We start from the raw sequence: 19,166 nt of genomic DNA, 5'->3' as shown, positions 1-19,166 counted from the left end.
AGTAAGAGGCCCCACCGGTGGGGCTGGTCCTGCTTTCCTACCATCTTTGATAATGGCCACAGAGCATCAGCAGACGCCCCATATGCTCGTCTGCAGGTGACCTTCAAGGGTGTTTGGCATGGCAGGGAGCAGGCTGGCTGAGTGTTTTTGTGCCTGTCTGAAGGCCACACATAGGCATGGTCCTGCTCTCCTCTTGCCCTGACCTCGGTTGTTGTGTGGCTTTTAAGCCTTCTCTTGGAGCCGTCAGCACCAGCCGCCTCTGCTCTAGGAGCCCAGAGGAGGAGAGGTGTGCTGGGCTCCAGCCTGGGAAGCCTGGCCCTGGCACTCCTTCCTTTAAATGCCATGTGGGCAAGAGGAAGAGTTGAAGCTACAGGGACCAAAGTTGTGGACATCAGGTGAATCAGAAAGAAACCCAACCATTAGGTCAACTCGCAGGAATCTCTAGCCAGACTGTTAAATTCTAGGACCCCACCCTATAGCGGCCAGCTGGACCAAAGACCTATCTCCAATGGGCATCAGTGACCCAGGAGGAGGAGAAAAAAAACCTTGCTGAAGTTCACCCAGGTAGAGGATAACCATACACATTGAGCTCCAAGGCTTTGCAGCAAACCACAATATCTCCAGGAGGTCCCACTGAGATTTGAACTCAGATTCCAGGATTCAAAGTCCTGAGTGCTGCCTCTTACACCATGGAACCTGCTGCTGTTTTGTTTTCTAGACCCCTGTGTCTCTCAGCTGGCTGGTTTGCACTCTGCACTTATTGCTTCCCACCAGTGTCTTCCTCTCGCAAGACTTTCTTTCCTCCTCCAGCGACTGTTGTCCTGCACTATGGGATCCATGGGTCCTGCCCTGAGTCCCCACATCCCCCTGCTTGGTCTCCATTCCCTGCAGGCTGCAAAAATGTCAGGGGAGGCCGCCCCTCCCTTCACTCGGTGCTCCCCCTCATATTGGCCAGCTGCAGCCTCATCTCCTGGAACTCGGGCAGCTGTCACTTGATCCGGTTGTACAGTCACAGGATGACTGGCTCCCCAGCCTGGATGCTCTTGTGGAAATCCCACAGGCAACACTGGAGAACTTGGCACCATTAGTCTCTTTGATATTGTGGTGTTTGCCTGACCGCTGGAACAAAGCCACCGACTCCCGTCAATCCCTCTGGTTGCCATAGAACCCTCTGATGCTTTCCTGTTCTGCCAGCAACGCCAGGCTTTGCCTCCCTGCTCCTTTATCTTGCAAGCTCTGGATGTTCAGCTTCCAATATCCTCTGCCCTGGGTCAGGGACAGGGGCAGCTCCAGGCACCAGCGCAGCAAGGGCATGCTTGGGACGGCAAGCTGCGGGAGATGGCCTGCCGGTCACTGTGAGGGTGGCAGTCAGGCTGCCTTCAGCAGCATGCCTGCAGGAGGTCCTCTGGTAATGCGGATTAGGTGACATGCCTGCGGGAGGCCCTCCGGTAATGCGGATTAGGTGACATGCCTGCAGGAGCTCTGCCAGTCCCGTGGTTTCAGTGGCAATTCGGCAGCGGGTACACTGAAGGAATGGGACTGGCAGACCTCCTGTAGGCATGCCACCGAATCCGCGTTACCAGAGGACCTCCCGCAGGCATGCCACTGAAGGCTGCCTGAATGCCATGCTTGGAGTGGCAAAATACATAGAGCAGCCCCTGGTCAGGGAATTGTCCACACTGAGCACATGGTGAAAGTGGCGTGATCCGAACAGTCCATAAGCACCACCCTGCACTAGGCTGTCAACATGCTGTCCTTCACGTAAATCTGCTCAGTGCGACTCCTGGCCCGTCCCCGCAGAAAGGTGAACCCGCTCTGGGGCTGGTGTGAGCTCCTCCGACCTCACTACAGACCTGCGCTAGGTAGTGCTCATTGTAAAAATGTTTCCTCTGACAGTCAGGAAAACAGGACCAGCGGTCCTCAGGCTGGCTGACACAATTCAAATCCCCCCAACACCAAAGAGTCCAGAGGAAGGGAGCCAGTTCCTTCCACTGATCTTTCCATTCATGTCTTAACTGGGGACCATACACACTAATATAGCCGTAACCAGTGCTGCAGAGCACAAAGTCCACCAGTAATGCCTTCCCTGGTCGGAGCTCCAGCCCCTTCTGTGCTCACACCGCAAATGTGAAGAGCAAGACTCCAACTCCTCCTCTGGCAGTGACCTCAGTTGCTCTGTAGATTTTAAGCCTTTCCTTGGAGCTGTCAGCACCAGCCGCCTCTGCTCTAGGTGCCCAGAGGAGGAGAGGTGTGCTGGGCTCCAGCCTGGGGCTCTTCCTCCCTCCTGCCTAGCCCTGACTATCAAGCCTGGCCCTGGCCCTCCTTTATTCAAGCACCATGTAGGCAAGAGGAAAAGTGTGGCAGGAAGCAGAAGGGCCAAACTTTTGGGCCCCATGTGAAGCAGCAAAAATCCCAATCACCAGATCAAACCACAGGACTGCAGGCATCAGCAACCAGGGTAGCAAGTTCTAGAGTTCCAACCAATTTTGGCCATCACAACCCAAAACCCAGCCCTAGTGGGCAAGTCACCCAGCAGGAGGGGAAAGATCTGCTCTTGTACAGCTGGAAACAAGGAAGTTGAGCACTGTGAGTCCAGGGCTTTACCACAAGCCAACACAAGGTCCCAATAAGATTTGAACTCAAATTGAATGACTCAAAGTCCTGAGCGTTGTCCATTACACCATGGGACCAGCTTGAGCTGCTTTCTCTGCACAGTGGTGACCCTCACGGGGCTGGCTCATGTAAGGGACTGTTGGCCCCTTACTAAAACTTAGTGGGGTTTTGGTTGGCTAGTTCCCAGTCCCAACTGATGGGGGAAGGGCCAATGAGAAATCAGGACCCAGAGACTGACAGTCCCCAGGGGCAATGGGGAGAGGCCAAAGCTCCAAGTTAGCTGGACTGACAGGCCAGACAGTGTAATGAGGGAGTCACCAGGCCAGGGGGTCCCATCCTCTGTGTGAGCTGGAACTGCCTGGGCCAGAACGGGGTGGAGCTAAGGAGAGAGCAAGAGCCCTGAGAAGATCCAGGGAGCAGAGCTGCACCAGCCAGGGAGAACCAGAGCAGATCTGTGCTGGGAGCCAAGCCGCAGCAGCACGAGCTATAGAAGCTGCCCAGGGAGCAGATCTATGCTAGGAGAAGAGCTGCAGCAAGTGAAGCCAGAGGAGCAGCCCAGGGAGCTGGAGGCAGAGCCTCAGCAGCACTGGGGCTGGAGGTGGGTGCAGTGAGCAGTGTGCAGTGTGGGAGAGCGAGGGGGACTCTGGGCAGAAGGCTCAGTGCAAGGAGATGCCACCCATCAAGAGATCCCCTACATGGGGGCTGACACTGGGAGCAAGGGTCCTGTCACCTAGAGCATGTGGCCACTGCCAGAGCAAGTGTCCAGCCCGTGGTGTCCCTGCAGCACAGCCTGGCCCTGCGAAGGAGGCTGGGACATGTGAGGGAGAGACTGGACCTGCCCTGACCCTCCAGACGCTGGTTGTGATCTCCCTGCACCAGAGAACAGGGTAACATGTTTTCCTTTAATCTTTCCTTATGTTTTACATTGATTACTGGGTAATAAATGGTGTTTGCTTGAAGCACATGCAATGAGGAGTGGGTCAGGGAAGTGCCCAGAGTGGAGACACTGTAGTCCTGTTCAAGTGATCATGACAAGATTGGGGGTCAAACAGTGATGAGCTGCCAAAATCTTAACAACCGGCTCCCTATACATATTTCTAATTTAAGGAGGGGGAGCGGGGGAGGGACTGGGGCAGGGGGAGACATACTTGTGGGGCAAGGAGCCCCTACAGGGGCTGGGGAAAATTGCCTCCCCCCCCCAACAGCCCTGGAGCTTGCAGCCCACACACACACACACCCGCCCGCTTACCTTGCCTGCGGCTCAAAGCAGCAGGATGACTCAGAAGCTCAGCTGAGCTGCCCAGCTGGTGCTGGTGACTGGTCACACTGCAGCTGGTGGGAAACAGGGGAACCTCAGCCTCCCCAGCTGGGAATCCTGAGAATAACAGGATGGTCCGGCCTGCAGACCGGAGTTCTTTGCCCATCCCCTGGTCCCTTAACAACCGGTTCTCCACAGAGGTCTAATTTTAGCAAGCAGTTCTTGGGAACTGGTGGGAACCGACTCCAGCTCACCATTGGGGTCAAACTCCCCAGGATTCTTGGGCCCAGCCTTGTTGGGGTTGTGAGGACTCTGCCACACATGAGAGTAGAAAGAGCCTCCTGGGGGTCAGGCAGGCCTCTGGGTAAAGGGGTGGGGACTCAGGTCCTTTCTCTGGCCAATTGCACCAGAGTCATGTATAAACCGGGGAAGTTCCCCACAATAGCCAGACCTGAACTACCAGTACACACTTGTACTCTGTCCCTCTTCCCCTCATTTCTGCTGCTCCCCCTCTGAGCTTTCTCAGCACCTGGCCCCACAGCGCTTCCTGACAGCCAGAGACTGTGTGTTCTAGGCCTGTTCCTGTGGATGTGGCCTCTCTCCTGATTCCTGAGGAAAGGAACCTTTCCAGGAAATGGCCATGGATTCTGGGAATCTGCATGTGGCTGGTGGACAGCACCAGGAATCATTTGGCTCCTGGCACACAAGGTCACTTAAAAAGCTGGGTGTCTAGACAGGGTCTTGAATCCTGGACCCTCAGATTAAAAGCCTGATGCTCTACCAACTGAGCTACCTGGGCTTGTTGAGACCATCTTCACCGTTCACTACAAGAGCAAGCAGGTAGTTAAAAGAGAAGCAAAAAGAGTCCCCAGAACCACTCCTCTTTTTCTGCACATCCACTGCCTTTCAGCAGGATTCCTCCTCCTCCCTCCTGTGCCTCAGTATGACTAAATCTCCACACCTAGACAGTCAGTCCGTCCACTGCACCCCAATCCCCCATGCCTGAGCCTCCCTGCCAAAGCCCTGCACCTGGCTCCATAGAATTAAGTCTCACGTGTCACTGGGAACTCTACTTCTTGTGCCCAGAGAGTCTTGGCCTCCCTCACTAGATGACCTGAGAAACACAATGTCTGCCTTTTCCAAAGAAGTGCTTGGAGGGGTTTTTCTTGTGTTACCATGTGGCCTAATGGATAAGGCATCTGAGTGTGGATCAGAAGATTGAGGGGATAAGTCCTTTGGTGATTGTGTTTCTGCAGTTTTACCGTTGTGCTGAACATCCTGCTCCTTTCAGGGCTGGAACCTCTTCTTGGCTGCTCAGGCCAATGCTCTGGCTTCAGCTAGAGCTCCGGGAAGGAGTTGGGAGGTGGGCATCACAAAGGCTGGGACATGAGCCCCAGGTGCTTCCAGTCTAGCCTTTGCCCTTCCTGACTTGCCAAAGAAAGTGGGCAGCTACCCGGGCTAGCGTGTGCCCCTGTCCCTATGCCGGGGGGTACTTGCTACATAGTGTCTTCGGAGCCTGGGTGTTTCTCTGCTTCTCGCCAGCTCGGGAAAAGCCTCTTGGGGTAAAATCTCCTGCCCCACTGCAAAAGTGAGCACCTTGAGTGGGACCAGTCAGAGGCCCCACCATGGGGGCTGGCCCTGCTTTCCTACCAACTTGTGAAGAGCATCAGCAGCTGCCCTGCATGCTGGTGACCTTCAGTGGGTGTTTGGCATGGCAGGGAGCAGGCTGGCTGGGTGTTTTTGTGCCTGTCTGAAGGCCACACATAGGCATGGTCCTGCCCTCCTCTAGCCCTGACCTCAGTTGCTCTGTGGCTTTTAAGCCTTCCCTTGGAGCTGTCAGCACCAGCTGCCTCTGCTCTAGGTGCCCAGAGGAGGAGAGGTGTGTGGGGTCACTTTTACAGATGCCCCTTCCTTGGTACTGCCCTTGCTCAGCTGTGCAGAGAAACTTTCATCCCCAATCCCTGCCTAGCAGTCCTCTGGCACCATTCCTGAGGGTCACCCTGCCTTGCTCTTTTCCTGCCATGTTGGGAAAGACAGCTCTCATGGTTAAAGGTCAGGTGGGCCAACTAGGGGCAGAAGCCCATTCTATGTTTTCCTGCTGCAGAGTCCAAGATCAGGAACTTATCTTGAGTGCAGGCACTGCTGTGCCCCCAGAAAACAAGCCACCCCTGCACAAAGAGGGATGACAGGGTCTGCTAAAGCCAGGGATTGAACCAGGGACCTTTAGATTTTCAGTCTAACGCTCTCCCAGCTGAGCTACTTTAGCAGTTGTATAATAGTATTTTGGCCTGTTGCTTCTCTGTCTGGGATGTTTTTGTCAGCAGTTGCACACAAAAAGGACAGGAAAACGAATGGCTGCTCCACACCCCCACTGGAGGAACCCGATGCCATTAGCTGTGGTGAGTGGCTGTTGGCTGACAGGGCCTGTCCCCGAGGAGCTGGAACAGCAGCTGCCACCTTCCCCTTGGCTCCAGGCTGTGGGAAATGCTCATTGCCTGGCTGCATGGGCGGATGCTGCTCCGTGCTCTGGAGAGTGTCTGTGTTGCTCTGTCAACCCCTCGTCTTCATTGAGCCAGTCTGGTAAGGTTCCAAGTGCCCGCTCCAGCCTGGCAGCTGAGAGTCTGTGCAGACATCAGCCCCCCTGCCAGCCCCACAGGCAGCAGGAGCGCCAGCACCCCCCGGAACACAGGGGCACTCAATGCACTTCCTGTGGGAAAATGGCTCCTTGTTGTCCAGCTGCTAGAGTGAGAGCCAGGAGAGAACAGTGTCTGGCTCACCTTGGGAGAGAGAAGAGACCTGGTGAGTGCGGATCTCCCTCTGTCTCCCCCGCAATGCTGGTCAGTTTTATTGTCACTGTGATAAGTCAGTGCTTCCCTTCAGGGCCAGCCCTCGAGGGGTCTGGGATAAATCCCCCCTTTCCTCCCCAGGCCCTGCCCCCACTCCACCCCTTCTCCCAAGCCCCCACCCCTGTCCCATTTCTTCCCATCCTGCACCTTCCTGCCCCATTCCTCTCCCTCCCCCACCTCTTCCCATCCCTGCTCCTCCCCATCCCCGCCCAGTGCCTCCTGCACCCCACTGAACAGCTGATCACTGGCAAGTGAGAGGCACTGAAGGGGAAGAGGAGGACCTTGTCACAAGGCCTGTAGTGGGGGGAGCTGGCTGCCAGTGGGTGCTGAGCACCTATTTTTTCTCTGTTGGTTCTGCAGCTCCCATGGAGTTGCTGACTTGGCTCCTTTTGCACGCTAGAGAGAGGAGCAGAACCAGGGCTATGGCTGTTCTATGGGGCACCAGGTGAGTGGCAGAGGCTTCAGGTGCTGAGAGTTTCCCTGACCCCTCAGGGACACAGTGTGAGGTGGTGTTCCAGGGATCTCTATGAAAGGAGCAGAACAGGATTTACTTGGGGTGGAGAGAGAGAATTAAGAGTGTCTCAGGGGGCTGTACAGAGGTATTGCCCGGGTTAGAGACTGGCTAAAACACAGGCCTCGCTGTAAGCAAGATTCAAACCTGTGCGGGGGAACCCTGTTGGATTTTAACTCCAACTCCTTAACCACATAGCCATCTGCACAAAACTGCCCCAATGCCAGAGAAACTGGTAAAGAATCACAATGACCAGGTGTGAAGTCATCTGAACTACAGAATTCCCACAGCAAACCTGGCTCCCAAAGCACAGGGGGGATTTTGGGTTTGTTCTCTTTGCTTAGCCATGTGCAGTCGCACAGAGAGTGCGTTTAAAAGTCTCCCCTCCCACAGAGTGGGAATGGGAAATGATTCTCAACTTGAAGCCTGATGTAGGGTGACCAGACGTCCTGATTTTATAGGGACTGTCCCGATATTTGCTTGTTCCACGTCCTGACCAATGATTGGTCGGGACACTGGACAAACAAATATTTTTGCCGTCTGCTCCAGCAGACAGGCAGAGTCCAGAGGGACACTTGCCCCCACAACCTCACCTCCGTCCCCTCCTTCCCCCATTGGATCCCTCCCTAAATCCCACCCCTGGCCCTGCCCCAGCCCCAGCCCCACCCCCTCACTGCCCCATTGGATCCCTCCCCAAATCCCGGCCCTGGCCCTGCCCCTAGCCCCACCCCATCACTGCCCCATTGGATCCCTCCTCAAAACCTCGCCCTGGCCCTGCCTCTTCCCCAAGCATGTGGCATTCCTCCTCCCTCCCAGGTTTGCACACAGGCCATGGCCATGGCTGGGAGTGCAGCACGGAGGCTGCTCCAACCTTGAGCCTGTGGGGCAGCGCAGTGGGGCTGGGGGCAGTACGGAGCGGACAGGACCCATGTGGGCGGGGGGCGGAGACACATGTGGGGCAGACATGCTCCTGCTGGGAGCTGCCTGGTTCACCCCTTGCCCTGGAGCTGCAGGAGGGGCCCGAATCATGGCTCGGCTGCAGAGCTCAGAGCCCAGGCTGGGCCCAGGAGCGAGGGGATGGGGGAGCTGGGGATATATCGGGGGTTGGAGCTGAGAGTTGGTTGGAGATGGGGCTATGCCACTGCCGCTTGGCTGCGAGGGGGCCCTCTGGCTTTTTTTTCTTTGCTCCGCCCCCCGCGTCTCGATATTTCATCTTTGACATCTGGTCACCCTAGCATGATGTGAATGAGAATGTCTGGACCAAGGGGACAGGGATTGGTCTTTGCTAGAGAAACCACTGTCAAGTTTTAGCAAATTAGGACAAGTCAGCAAATAAAAATAACCTCAGGTATCAGTAACTGCTACAGGTTGCAAATTCCTACATGCAGCAGTTTCTGGCACTACACCTGTGCAGCTCTGCTCCCCGCTCTTCTCGGGCTCCTACTCTCTCCTTAGCTCTGCCCCACTCTCGCCCAGGCAGTTCCAGCTCACATGGTGGATGGGACCCCCTGGCCTGGTGCCTCCCTCATTACACTGTCTGGCCTGTCAGTGCAGCTAACTTGGAGCTTTGGCCTCTCCACATTGTCCCTGGGGACTGTCAATCTCAGGGTCCTCATTTCCCATTGATCCTTCCCCCTTCTATTGGAGCTGGGAACTAGCCAACCAACACCCCCCCACACACACACTAAGTTTTAGTAAATGGCCAAGAGCCCCCTTACACAAGCCAGCCCCATAAGGGTCACCAATTTGTAGAGAAGGCAGCACAAGCTGGTCCCATGGTGTAATGGGCAGCACTCAGGACTCTGAATTCTGTAATCTGACTTCAAATCACAGTGGGACCTTGTGTTGGCTTGAAGTTGTGGTAAAGCCCCAGAACACAAATTCCTTGTCTCCAGCTGTGTAAGAATGAATCTTTCCCCTCCTGCTGGGTGACTCACACCTCCTAGAGCCAGGTCTTTGGCTGGAATGGCCACAATGGGTTAGGGCTCTAGAACTTGCTACCCTGATAGCTGGGATTCTTGTTGCTGCACCTGATGTTCACAAGCTTGGCCCTTGTGCTTTGATAGGGAACCCCCCCCGACCCCACCTTACCCAAGGCCCCAGGCTTTTTGCTAAGAATAGAGTAAGAGTAGGCCCTTAGCTAGAAGCAAGAGTTTTAACTCCTGCTAAACTTGTTTTTCTGTACAAAGGGCACGCTGAGGCAAAAAGATGTGGTCAGGGCCCCAAAAAGAGGAACTAGAATTGTATAAAGGGGAACCAGGAGATCTGTTAAGTTATAACAGCTGAGTAATAGAAAAAGTAATAGAACGGTCAAACCACAGACTTGACTGGCAAAGACAATAACAGGAAAAACCATAGATGGAAGATTGGGGTTTTGCCATAAATGGAAAATTAATTGGTCAGCTTGCTTGTTATCATTATATTCCAAATAAGGCAAATAACATGTGTAACCAGCATGCTACGTTTTGCGGTTTTAACCTTTATAAGCCTGGCAAAATTTGTAACATGTAGAGCAGCAGCCAGCCTCTTGCGTTTGGTCTATGCTGTCTCTCCCTGCATATATGCTTGTATAAAATAAAGGCGTCTCAGGCTGTCTGATCAAATCATTAAAGTGGTGGTCTTTTCCCCGACAGCTTCCTACCACACTTTTACTCTGGCCCACATGGTGCTTGAAGAAAGGAGTGCCAGGGCTGGGATTAATAGTCAGGGCTTGGCAGGAGGGAGGAAGAGTCCCAGGCTGGAGCCCCACACACCTTCCCTCCTCCGGACACCTAGAGCAGAGGCAGCCCAGCTCTGTCCACTGGATACCTAGGCAGAGTAGGTGAGTTCATGTAAATACAGTCTGGTCCCAAAGCCGCCCTCTAACCTTTGTCATCACTAGCTGTCAGAGGAGAGCTCATTCACACCTCGCTTACAAATCATCATTTGAAATTCTAAGGCTGGCCAAAACTGCCGATGTCAATGCACGGACATTGCCAGCAAACACAACAGCTGGGTGAGGAAACCCGGCTTTGTCCAGACTTTCCAAATCTATTTCACTTTCTCAGGTACAAGTATTTTTCATACGTTGTATCTGCTTTTACAATGTGTATTAACGTTTCAATTTCCATTCAAATTTGCAATCAGTGACAACATTTGCAGCGCTGCATTTAACTACCTGACCACTCAAGGGGGTGTTGGGGAAATTCGGGGAAGGGGGTGCACAGCCCCCTGGCTGGGGGGCGTATAGGGAATGCCCAGTTTCACTGAATTGAGTCTCCTACTGCAGCACCTCAGTAGGTTACATCAGAGAGGAGCTGCAATGTCTAGGCAGTGGGATGCCTGTGCCTTTAAGAGCCCAGCCCTGGGAAGCCCATGCTGAGACGTGCTGCCTGTGGGAGGGGAAATAAAAAAGCCCCCCACCCATGTTTGCAAACACTGGAGTCTCAGCCCACCGGGATAACTGTTACCCCTCTGCCCCTGCCTGTGCCGGGGTTTAACCCTCTGGCAGCGCCTCCCCCTGGTCTTAACTCCGGCTCCTTCCCCCCTCCCTGACTTTGCCCTTCAGCCCCTCTCCTAACTGTGCCTTCAGCTGCTTGACCCCCCCGACCAGTCAATTTCCACCCCCTGCTCAGACCCTGGCCACCCTCCTCCTCTGATTTGCCCTCCTTTGCCCCTCTTTAATCCCTGTAAAAAGTAGGGGGTGCTGGGTCCCATTCTCTGAAGGGGGGCCTGGGTGCCTGGCCCCTGCCTGCCCAGTTCCCAAAGTGCCCTATGATCTTGTGGATGTTTGCTGAGTACTGCAGGGTCACCTGCAGGGGGAGAGAGACGCGGTTAGGAGGTGATGCAGTCAAGGGTGCCTCACCCAACACTGAGATGCAGCCACGTCTGGGGTGAGTTACACAAGTCAGCAAATTAATTTGGAACAAGAAACGCACTGAAAGGACCAAGGTTGCTGCAGGAGGTGGAGAAAACCAGAAAAAGCAGGAGCCTTGGATCCCAGCCCCACCCCTCCCCCACTCTAATCCCTAACCTCCATTCCCCTCCCACATTTGAGGGGAGAACCCAGGAGTCCTGGTCTCCAGCCTTTCCCATCCCCATATTTCGATATGGCTCCATCCAACAGCTGCCCCCACAATTGCAGGGCAGTGCCATGGGGCACATCAGGGCCTGCCTGTTTGCACAGGACGAGCAATGCCAGTGCCGCAGGGTGGGGAGAGACGATGCTAAGGGAGAAGCAGGCAGCAGACAGCTCCCATGACAAAGAAAGAAGTGCTAGAGGGTGCCATGCTGCAAGGAGTGAGGGGGGTTGGCAGGGAATGGGAGGATCTTCCCTCACAGCAGGTGTGTCTATCTCCCCCCCAGTTGCTCCCCAGCCCTACCCCAGCCCAGGCTAATCCCAGCCCAGCTACCAGGGTTAAATTTGACCTGGATTCCCCAGCTGCTGGGGGAGGGGCGTGGAGCTGGGAAGCATGAGCCTCTACTCCCCCTTCCCCAGACACAGTTGCATGGGCACTGAACAAAGTTGCCTGCAGCACTGCTGCCTAGAGGAAAGTGAGGCACCAGCCAGTGACAGACACATCATGGCTCTCCTCATCCTCATCCTCTTTTTCATAAACAACCCGGGGAGGGGAGGAGGGGCAAACTCAGGGCAGTGGCATAGTTAACCTGTGGAACTCCTTGCAAGAAGATGTTGTGAAGGCCAAGACTATAACAGGGTTCAAAAAAGAACTAGATAAGTTTATGGTGGATAGATCCATCAAGGGCTATTAGCTAGGGTGGGCAGGGATGGTGCCTGTAGCCTCTGTTTGCCAGAAGCTGGGAATGGGCAACAGGGGATGGATCGCTTGATGATTCCCTGCTCTGTTCATTCCCTCTGGGGCACCTGGCACTGGCCACTGTCAGAAGACAGGAGGATACTGGGCTAGATGGACTTTGTGTCTGAACCAGTCTGGCCGTTCTTATGTCTCCCTTGGAGCAGCAGTGACACCCAGTGGGCAGTTAGAGGTGTTTTCGTTGGCGCAGCAGTGACGCTCAGTGGCCAATCAGGGTAACACACAGAGCATGTTTCCCTTGGAGCAGCAGTGACACCTCGTGGTGATTCAGGGTAATGCACAGAAGGTGTTTCCCTTGATACAGCAGTGTCACCCAGTGGTTAGGTGGCGTAATGCACAGCATGTGTCTGCCTTCTGGGAGCAGTGACAGCCACGGACCAGTCACGGTAATGCACAGAGTGTGTTTCCCACCAATCTGGGTAAGGCACAGAGCATGTTTCCCATGGAGCAGCAGTGACACCCAGTGACCAGCAGGGTGGCATCAGATTCTTCTCGTTTGGTGGGGGACTGAGGTGGGCTAGACAAGAAAAATTGAGAGGCTGTGCGGCCCATCATCTGGCCCCACCCTTCACGGGGGCCATGCCTCTGCTTCTTCTCAGTTAAAGGCCAGGCTCATCTCCTCTACCCCCTGGCCAGGGTTCAGAGCAATACAGCCTTCATTAAAATAGTAAACAGGGTTTTAAATAATCTAAATCTGTCTAAATTTTAGTATTAAATCTAAAGTTCTCTTTAGGATCCTATCAATAACCAAAACCTAAATGAAAAATTGAAACAAAAAACAATGCTTAATTAAAAACCCAAACATTAAGAAAAACTTTGTTTTTAAAAATAAAAACTAACAACTGCTGTAAATTAATAACTTCAACATTTTATCAAAAAGGTGTGCTACAGCAGAATGATAAAATAACATCAAATAAATAAGCATGACCACTAAAACCTCCTATAAAGGAATTGAATCCTTGAATACTGATCAAATCTGTATAAAATATGCAGAACTATGTCAAAGCTGGTGTTTCAGGTCAGCCATTCGAATCCAGAAAATGTCAGTTAAAAGCTCCATTCCAACTAAAAAAACCAAAACAACCCAATAAACCAAAATGGTCACAGCCTGAAACAAACCTACACAGAAGCAAAATTAAACCTGTACCAACACTGGAACAAAAGATGTAAATTTCTAATTCTAACTTCTTGTTTCTCCCAGGAGGAAGGTGTTTTGCACCCCAGTAACCAGGCTGTCACTGCAGCTTTCCTTTCACTAAATAAGATTTTTACCAAATATAAATTGCCCTCCAATTTCTCTAAGAGAAATTGAAATTGTATCTTTGCACTAATATCCCAAGTGTGCAAGTCCATCCCCTCAGAGCAGCCCCACACCCTGAGGCCAGGGGAGAATCCCAGCTGGTTTGTGCATTTGTAACCCTGGGGCCTGAAGCTGATGAGAAAATGGGAAGTGAGCCATCTTGTAGCTTTCCGATACCACCTGCGGGGAGCACAGGGATTTGACTGAGTGACATCCTGGCTAATTTTCACCTTGTTCTCCGCCAGCAGGCTCCACTGGAGAGCTCGGGAGTGACTTGACCATGGCAGCAGGGCCAGAGCTTCCATTGAGGCGAACTAGGCAATCGCCTAGGGTGCCAGGATATTCGGGGGGCGGCATTTTGCTGGGGGTGGCGGCAGGCGGCTCCAGTGGACCTGCCGCAGTCATGCCTGTGGACAGTCTGCTGGTCCCGCTGTTGTACTCAAAGTATTATACAGGATCTTTTCAGGGGGATTAAGGCAAAACGCCACATTTATTAGTAATACAGGTATCAATTAATACTCTATGATATGCATATGAGATATATATCACAGTCATGCATTCACACACACACACAGACACAAACACACTCCGTCTTGCTGTTGTTACCGACTAGTTGCTCCCCTTAACTGCACTGGCCAGGTGAGTTAGATGGGGGAGTGGGGGAGCCGGGCTTCTGCCGATCCGGATTGATGCTCCGATGGTGACAAGACGAGACCCGGGGTCCTTCTGCAAGACACCTTGTATTTATAGCAGCTTCCCTCTTATGCAAATCTAGACCAGATTCAAAATCTGGGTCTGTGTCCGTTGGTCTGTGTCCATTGGTCTTTGTGCTGCTTTTCTTTGGGTGTTGTCCCAATGCTGCTCAAAGAGGGTGTTTTCTAAAGAAGGTGCTTGCTTCTAATCCCTGAGGCCGTCAATATGTCTGCTCTTCTTTACTGGGCCCACTTGACAAGTTGTATTGTCCTTTGCTCTGGCTCCCATTCCCTCTTCAACTGTTGTAGCTGTCTGGAGGTGGGTGTCTTCCAAGCCTCACTCATTCACATCTCATTCAGTCAATAGGGCAATTGATTACAGAGTGGGGGGAAGATCTTATTCTACTTCTAGCAAAAAGGCACATGTTTCTTTTACTTTAACTATACTATTCTTAGGGGCTATAACATTTGATACAAAGTTTTCTACCAATTTTCTATATAGGGATCTAATACAAAGTTGTATGAAAATAAAGAGGCACAATGCCAAGTCATATGAAATACAAGATAACATCATGCCAGATGCAATGTCATAAAGATACTTAATACAGAAAGATACTTAATACAAAATAACACAATGCAACGTTATAAAGATTTATAGAGATAGTTAATACAGAGATTTCTCTACACCGCGCGGCTCCGGTGGACCTACCGCAGGCACGGCTGCGGCAGCTCCACTGGAGCCGCGGACCAACGGACCTTCCGCAGAAAGGGCTGCGGCAGGTCCACCGGAGCCGTTGGAGTGGCGCGCGGGGCGGCAGAATGGCCGTGCTCCTAGGGCGCGAAAAACTCTAGCACCGGTCCTGCATGGCAGCACCCTATTTACATATTTAAAGCCAGTATTTTGGGTCCATTGAGGTGAAATGTGAGTACTTTTGGGGTTGGGACCCACGTGAGAAAGGATGTGGACAAACTGGAAAGAGTCCAGCAGAGGGCAATAAAAATGATTAGGGAACTGGGGTACATGACTTACAAGGATCTACAGGCCATATCCTCTATGTTAAGCTAAGGCAAAGTTAGCAAATCTGTGTTGTGACCTTTTACTAAGAAAGGAAAAATGACCTTTATCATGTTACTTAAATAGATAAGTACCCACGCCTGTCTCAGACCTTTACCTTGACCAATCGACAATGCAGAGTGGCATAGAGGTTTTTTCAGTATTGTACCTACAGACTTAACAGGTACACCACAAGGGAACTTATGTGCATATGTACACGTCATCAACATGCACAAACATACTAGCCTATGAAGTAAGCGTACCCTAATGTTTTGTGGGTGAGGAATGAAATTTGGGCGTAGGAGGAAGGATTACCGGCACTTATACCCTATGAAAGAGGTAACCCACCCCGCCAGAGCACTTCACTCTATCATTCTGACTTACTTCCTCCACTCTCTCTCTATCTACTATCAGTAGGCTGTACTTGCTCTTAAACTTTAAGTTTCAAGGGAACTAGGCTAAGCTCAGTTTCCCTAAGTTTTTATTGTTTGTTTATTAGGTTTTGATTTCAGGTTGAACATAGTCAAGTGAACCCTAAGTAACATTAGCTCAGGGGTCGGCAACATTTCAGAAGCGGTGTGCCGAGTCTTCAGTTATTCAGTCTAATTTAAGATTTTGCGTGCCAGTAATACATGTTAACGTTGTTTAGAAGGTCTCTCTCTATAATTCTATATATTATACAACTAAACTAGTGTTGTATTGTAAAATAAACAAGGTTTTCAAAATGTTTAAGAAGCATCATTTAAAATGAAATTAAAATGTTGATCTTACGCTGCCGGCCCGCTCAGCCCGCTGCTGGTCTGGGGTTCTGTTCATCTAGGCTGGCAGTGGGCTGAGTGGGGCCTGTGGCCGGGACCCTGGCTGGCAAGGGTCCGTCAGTCAGAACCCCAGACCAGCAGTGGGCTGTGCGGGGCTGGCGGCCAGGACCCAGAGGGCTGGAGTCAGGGCTGGGTATGTGAGGGGGTGTAGGTGTCAGGGCAGAGGGGGTGCTGGGTATGGGTGGGGGTGCCAGAGTCAGGGCTAGGGTTGCGGGTGGCGGGGGGGATGAAGGAGTCAAGCAGAGGGCTAGGTATATATGAGGGTATGTATGAGACGTAACTGATGAAAGAGTTACAAATGACTCAAACCATACTCTTAGTACAAACCAAATGGTAAGACAGACAACACCACTTTTCTTCGCTGCTCTTCAACCAGGATATTCTCCCCAAAGGGAGGGCCACCGTTCCTGGAGGTTTAGTGCCGCAATAACAGGGCGCTGAGTGCAGTGGATGCAGGAAGCTGCTGTTCCAGCTCCCGCTTCCAAAAAATCAGTTTCATAGCTAGTCCTGAGATAGAGGAAGTAGCAGTTCTTAAAGTGATGAGAACAGATTTAAAACGTTGATTCCAGCGAATGTTAAAATGATCTAAAATACAGGTTAATAAAAACATTTCTAGTCCTCTGCATAGAACAGTTCTATTATCCCCAAATAGCAAGTTTTAGTTTAAAAAGTCATAAAAGGCACGTCCTCCAGAATCTGACACTGGGTGAAATCTAAGTCTGGAACACACCACCGATTCGGGGGCTGTGCCCTGCTTCTCAACAGTCTGGCCTAAGGTTGCCACTCACAGTCAGGAGCTACTCCAGAGGGCTCGTGCCCCTCCTTCTCATGGATCAGTAACCGGTTAGCAGATAGAAAAGAAAGGGTAGGAATCAATGGTCCATTTTTACAACTGAAAGGGGTAAATAGCAGGCTTCCAAAGTAGGAGACGAGACTACAGACATTAGGGCTGGTCAGCTTCAACAAGAGATGACTAAGGAGAGATAGGCTACAGCACCGGTTCTCAACCAGGTGTCTGCCAAAAGAAACCTGGGCTCGACCCACCTCCACCAGCCACCAAGCCTGCCTGGTTTGCAGCAGGGGGAAGGGTACAACAAAACATTGCAGCATCACTACAGAACACAAGAGAGAGCTGTCCCCCTGCCATCATCAGTAAGGGTTGCCTAACACCCACAAACAGGCAGCAACTGGCCAAAAAGACGCACACCACCACACTGTTCAAGAAGCAGAAGTTAAACCACAATTCTGCTTTCTTCCCACTACATGAGATAACAACCTCAGAAAACCGGGGAGAAAATAGTCAACACTCCTCTCCAGGGAAAGCACTTAGCTTTTTTTTTCTTTTCTTTTCTTTTCTTTTCAAGTACCAGAAGGAGACAAAAGACTTTGACCATGTGAAGAAAAACCAGACCAAGTTGCAGAGGCACTGCCAGAGGAAAGGCGCCTTCTGCTCAACTCAGAGTGACTACACTGACAGCCCCACTAAACCCCTCACTTTTAGAGGAAATTTAATTGAACTCATTTTAATCCCAAATTGGCTCATCGGAACCGGGGACATTGGGAGCAAAACCAGCCCCTTGGGCAGCGACTTGCTTCGCTGCACGCAATGCACCCTGGGTATGGAAATGAGAGTTCCCCGCCGGCCTCCAGCGCTCAAAAGACTCTTTTCTCAGGGCTGCCCCTGCTTGTTCCTCAGCGGGGCGGAGATTGGGATGCCGGGGCAGGAGGAAAGCTGCTCTCCTGAGACAGTCCGGCTGACGCCCAGGCGCATGGCAGAGGGAGCCGGGCTTAAAACCTGGAGCACACGCACACACCTTGCAAAGGAGCAGGAGCCGGGATCTTAAACAAGTGTTAACTTAGGGGGGAGGGATAGCTCAGGGGCTTGAGCATTGGCCTGCTAAACCCATGGTTGTGAGCTCAGCCCCAGAGGGGGCCAGGTGGGGATTTAGTGGGGGATCAGTCCTTCCTTGAGCAGGGGGTTGAACCTCCTGAGGTCCCCAACAGCCTTGGATTTCACTAAGATGATGTTTGGGGAAAAAAAAGTGTACGCTACCATTTAGGTGTAGACCTTTCTTTTCTGGTGGTCAGGGAATAACATTACAGATTATCAAGGGGGTGCAAAATTCAGTTTAAGATCAGGTGGTATAAGGAGTACATCATCTGCAATAGCCCCGATTGGGAGTAAAGGGTCAACGGACAGACACTGAGATAGGAGTGTAAGTTGTTCATATGAGGGCTATGTTCAGGTGTGGAGTATAACAAGTGGATACGATCATGAGGCTGGATTGACCCTCATTTGGTGAGATTTAACATTCAGTGAGTTTACGGCTCCGGTTCATACAGTCCAACGGAAAAAGTCTCTCGGTCATTGAGATTCTATCTGCCAGCTGGGGTGCAACCTGGCATTGTACCTGCTGCTTGGTCTGCCTCTGCTACATAGTAGCTCACCTCAGATTCTCGGGGTTCAGTGAGCTGCAGCTAACCTGACCTGATACACGGGAACAGCTTTAAACAGCACCATCTACTGCCTCTGCAAACAAACAATCTACCAACCATCTCCCCATACAGCCCAGAAAGCCTTCATCCCTCGTATTAATGACTGAAAAGACTCACGGCAAAAAACAAAGGATCCCAACTCCTTAAACAATCCTCTAGCAAGACAAGAGAACCTCACATAGCTATCCACAGCCTCACAAAACATTAGACCCCAAGAAAACATAACAATATTTTAGTGTAAAGAAGACAAGGGTTTCCACCCTGTTTTCAGCAACTTGAACAAATCTGCTCTGAAGGAGTATCATTACAGTAAAATTCTTTCTGCTTTTCCAACCAGAAAATTCTCCCCAGAAGGAGAGGCACCAGTCCTGGAGACACTGCAATACCAGGTCAATGCATGGAGTGGACAGAGCAAGCTCCTATTCCAGTCCTCTGTTTCAAAATTCAATTGAATATACAGTCCTCAAAGAAAGGACATATCAGATATTAAACTGATAAGAACAGATTTAAAAGTTTATTAGAAAATGTTTAAAAATAAAAGATAGAGAGAGTCTGAAAAGTCAGTTATTGATCATCGGGGGTAGCATGCAGAGTATAGGGGGATGCTAGTAGTTTGGTATTGAACGGCACATAGCATATACAGTCTGCCATGTTCCCAATGCGGGGTGTACGGTGGGTGAGATCAAGATACGGTCAGGAAGCAGTGGTGGTACATCGCTCATACATACAGGTTACAGAGAGTCATGGGTAAAGATAAGCGGGCT

The 19,166-nt window shown here is 51.6% G+C and overlaps 4 non-coding genes across 4 annotated transcripts; all 4 read right to left on the bottom strand.

Moving 5' to 3' along the window:
* Positions 1 to 4,597: 4,597 nt before the first annotated feature.
* On the bottom strand, positions 4,598 to 4,670 carry TRNAK-UUU. The gene has a single exon. It is a non-coding gene; the product is annotated as a tRNA-Lys (tRNA).
* A 1,394-nt stretch (positions 4,671 to 6,064) lies between these two features.
* TRNAF-GAA lies at positions 6,065 to 6,137 on the bottom strand. Its single transcript has one exon. It is a non-coding gene; the product is annotated as a tRNA-Phe (tRNA).
* Positions 6,138 to 16,297: 10,160 nt separating this feature from the next.
* On the bottom strand, positions 16,298 to 16,491 carry LOC115658137. The gene has a single exon (XR_004002172.1). It is a non-coding gene; the product is annotated as a U2 spliceosomal RNA (small nuclear RNA).
* Positions 16,492 to 18,754: 2,263 nt separating this feature from the next.
* Positions 18,755 to 18,940, bottom strand: LOC115658132. Its single transcript, XR_004002168.1, has one exon. It is a non-coding gene; the product is annotated as a U2 spliceosomal RNA (small nuclear RNA).
* Between the last annotated feature and the right edge of the window lie 226 nt (positions 18,941 to 19,166).

The sequence above is a fragment of the Gopherus evgoodei genome, chromosome 9 (assembly GCF_007399415.2).
Source record: "Gopherus evgoodei ecotype Sinaloan lineage chromosome 9, rGopEvg1_v1.p, whole genome shotgun sequence".
Lineage (NCBI taxonomy): Eukaryota > Metazoa > Chordata > Testudines > Testudinidae > Gopherus > Gopherus evgoodei.
Note: the sequence above shows the minus strand (reverse complement) of the source record. Positions and strands in the feature narration are given on the sequence as shown.